This window comes from Pundamilia nyererei, unplaced genomic scaffold (genome assembly GCF_000239375.1).
Source record: "Pundamilia nyererei isolate P.nyererei 1_Seehausen unplaced genomic scaffold, PunNye1.0 scaffold00033, whole genome shotgun sequence".
In the NCBI taxonomy this organism is placed as follows: Eukaryota; Metazoa; Chordata; class Actinopteri; order Cichliformes; family Cichlidae; genus Pundamilia; species Pundamilia nyererei.
The window spans coordinates 2,111,379-2,114,670 of NW_005187434.1; positions in this window are offsets into that span (position 1 = coordinate 2,111,379).

Genomic DNA, 3,292 nt, shown 5'->3' on the forward strand with positions numbered 1-3,292 from the left:
AAACATGATTTTCATGCAGGACAATGCTCCATCACACGCGTCCAAGTACTCCACAGCGTGGCTGGCAAGAAAGGGTATAAAAGAAGGAAAAACTATCATTGAGAACATGGTTGTTGTTCAATAATAACATTATTCCTCAAAAATACAACTTGCCTAATAATTCTGCACTCCCTTTTCATGCTGAATCTCTGCATAAAGTTATCTGTGGAATCACTATACCAGCCAAACTTAGCTGTAGACCAATCTGCAGATGAGACACTTTCCTGTGGCACTGGCTGATGTTTATTTGTTTGGTCACATCAGTTTGGCAGTGGCTAAGTGTTCAGTGACAGCGTGACAAGGAACCGACAGCCTTTTAAATAGACCAGGCAGTTTTCTTAAATGAAAACTTCTTTGTATCCCTGGCACAAAATAGGGAAAAAGAAATTATTAAAAAATGTGATTCATATCAGTCTTTGCTTTCACTAAAATGTTTCTTTAAACATTATAGATTACATACATTATAGATCCAGGATTGGGACATCTCTAGTCCTGTGTGTTAGCGGGTAGCTCCACAAATGGGGGGCAGGTGAGGGTGGCTGTGGTTCAGGAATTAGAGCAGGTCAACTGCAGGATCGATTCCCTGGCTCCTCCAGTCTGCATGTCAAAGCATCCTTGGGCAAGATACTGAACCCTGACTTGCCCCTTATGCATCCATCAGAGAGCAAGTTTGTGAACAATTTCACAATGGATAAGTCCATGTTTGATTTGGGATTTGTGTCTACTTCTCATCTAAAAAAATTGAAAACGGAGCTACAATAAAAATTAGAGACTGTTCATATGAGCAAACTTACAATTTCAAGTGAGGATCAAATAATTATTTCCCCCATGTACATTATCTTCTAAGCTGCATGACGAGCTGATGCAAGATAAAGCTTTGAGCCCCACACAGGAGAGTCCACTGTAAAGAGTGGAGTTAAAGTGTGGATGTCCTTTCGGTTCACTCCACTCTAAAGAGTAATTGTTCAGCACCTTCAACAGTGTGAGGTCAAGATCCAAAACGTTTTCTTGGTGTAAATAAACGTCAGATTTATGAAGTGCAAAAAGAAGCATGTACAAGAACTGTTCTTCAGGAACTCATCTGTTAGTCTTTGACTGTCATTTTGATCTAAATTAAAATTGCTAAATGAGAAAGATGAGCCTCATTGTGGACAATATAATTACAAGTACAGCTGCACTGTTAACTCTATGATTAGCGGCGTGGGCCACAGTCTGTGAGCTACAACATCCAAAATGTAATATTTCAAAATATAAAAAAATTACAATTCTGTGTAGGTATGACAATGATTAATGAAGAGCTGTCCAGGTTGGATTTTCAGGTACCTCTGAGGTTGTTATAACATAACATTTCTTTCCATCAACCACCAATATTCTTCTAAAATCTGTTTTTCATACATGACATACATACATTTTAACTGTACAGCCACATATTTGTAAAGCTTTTAGTGCCCTAATACAATTTTTTTAAACACACTGTTGAGTTTTTGATGAAAAGATATGCTGGTTTTCAAAAGATTCCCTCTCTCTCTTTTTTTGCTTATTTCACTACTTTTCCCTGAAGCACTTGACTCATTTGCCGATAAAGGCATTTATTCAACTGTTATGTACATGTTAGTCATAAACATGTGTTTTGGTATGATGTAATGATGCTGTGTGATTCATATTGGATACACAAGTGCTTTAAAAATGTGTGGTAAGTGGGTTGCACTTATACAGCTCTCACATCCAGGTGGCAGCACTGAGAGCAGTTGTCTTTCTCCAGGACACTTTGACTTGTCAGACAACTCTATCATAGTCCCCTCAAACTCCTAAGTTCCCAATATATGTATATCATTTTGCTGTGGATGGATGTAAAACGGATAGTGAGTGCATGTTTGTAGGTTATCTTGACCCATCTATGAGCTGCAAGATTTCATGTCAGGATTTAATGTAGAAAGTGTGTGAAAAGAAAAGGAATAAGGTGAACTTAACCTAAGTTTCACTGTTGTTTTTTTCCCCGGAAAGTACTTTGGTCAACCATGTTGTTTTTAAAGTGCTCTATAAGGTTGGATTGTTGTCTTTAAAGAGGAGAGTACTGTATGTTCCTGTTTGTGGCCCCATATAACTTCCGTCGCCTTTGCACATCTGGCTTCAGCATCTGTCACTTTCCACTAGTCGGAGTCTCTGAGGCCACCGAGGCCTCGGTCACACCCAATGACAGACAAATAGGGAGAGGATGACACAGATAAAGGATCTGCATCCATCAGTGAAACAAATTATAGGTTAAGTCTGTGTGATAGTGGAAAGAGACCGTTAGCAATGTAGTGTGATTCCACTGCATCAGTTACATGGTGTACTCACTCTTCTGTCATATCGGGTTCAGAAGACGTGGTCAGTGATTAATAATGCTTTGTCACTGGCATAAGATTCAGGTTTTTTCCCCTCACCCATTTGTGGAAATCCATCGCATTTTAGCTGTGTGTCCAGACAATGTGATCTTTGTGGTCCTCTGTCACAGCAACACCACATGAGGACACCTCAGCTGTCTGAGCAGCTGCTCCCATTAACGCCATCTGCAAACTGCCTTCGCCCTGGGGCTCCAAACAGGAGTGTGAGAAGTGTCCCTGAAACACGCTCATAAGCATCCTACCTACACGGTGTTCCGCAATCCGGGGATTAATACTTCCTGTGTGACCCAGACCTCGGCCTGAGGTCAGGTTAGCCTGGTTTAGGAATTAATGACGGGGGAAATGGTGCTCCTACTCTAGTCTTGTCCTGACTGAAAATAATCCAGCCACGTTCAGTCAAGTTGTCCTGTGCACAGTCATCCAAAACCTGCTCGTTTTGGCCACATTTTCTATCTTAACATTTAATCAAACCGGCAATAAAAAACCCCCAAAAACAATAAGCAAAATGGGACACTGAATCAGCACACACTCAGCCTTTTGTAATGTCTCTCTGTACAGTTTTATTTACATGATACTATTCTGTTGTAATGCTGGATAGCAAGATTATATGTAATACATAAATATCAACACAGTTTTGTTTTTTCTTTTTTGTACAAATTTGCATATAACTAAGAATCAGAAAGGAAAAACTCAAACGGATACATACAGTTAACTTTAAATGAAAAAACAAAACAAAAAACACATCCATACGGGGGAGAAACAAGTCACAAACATACATCGGTTTCAATGTGTCAGGCAGCCATGAAAACACACTGTCGCACAGGTATGTGCACGTGCACTCACACAAAAACACACGCACACTTTTT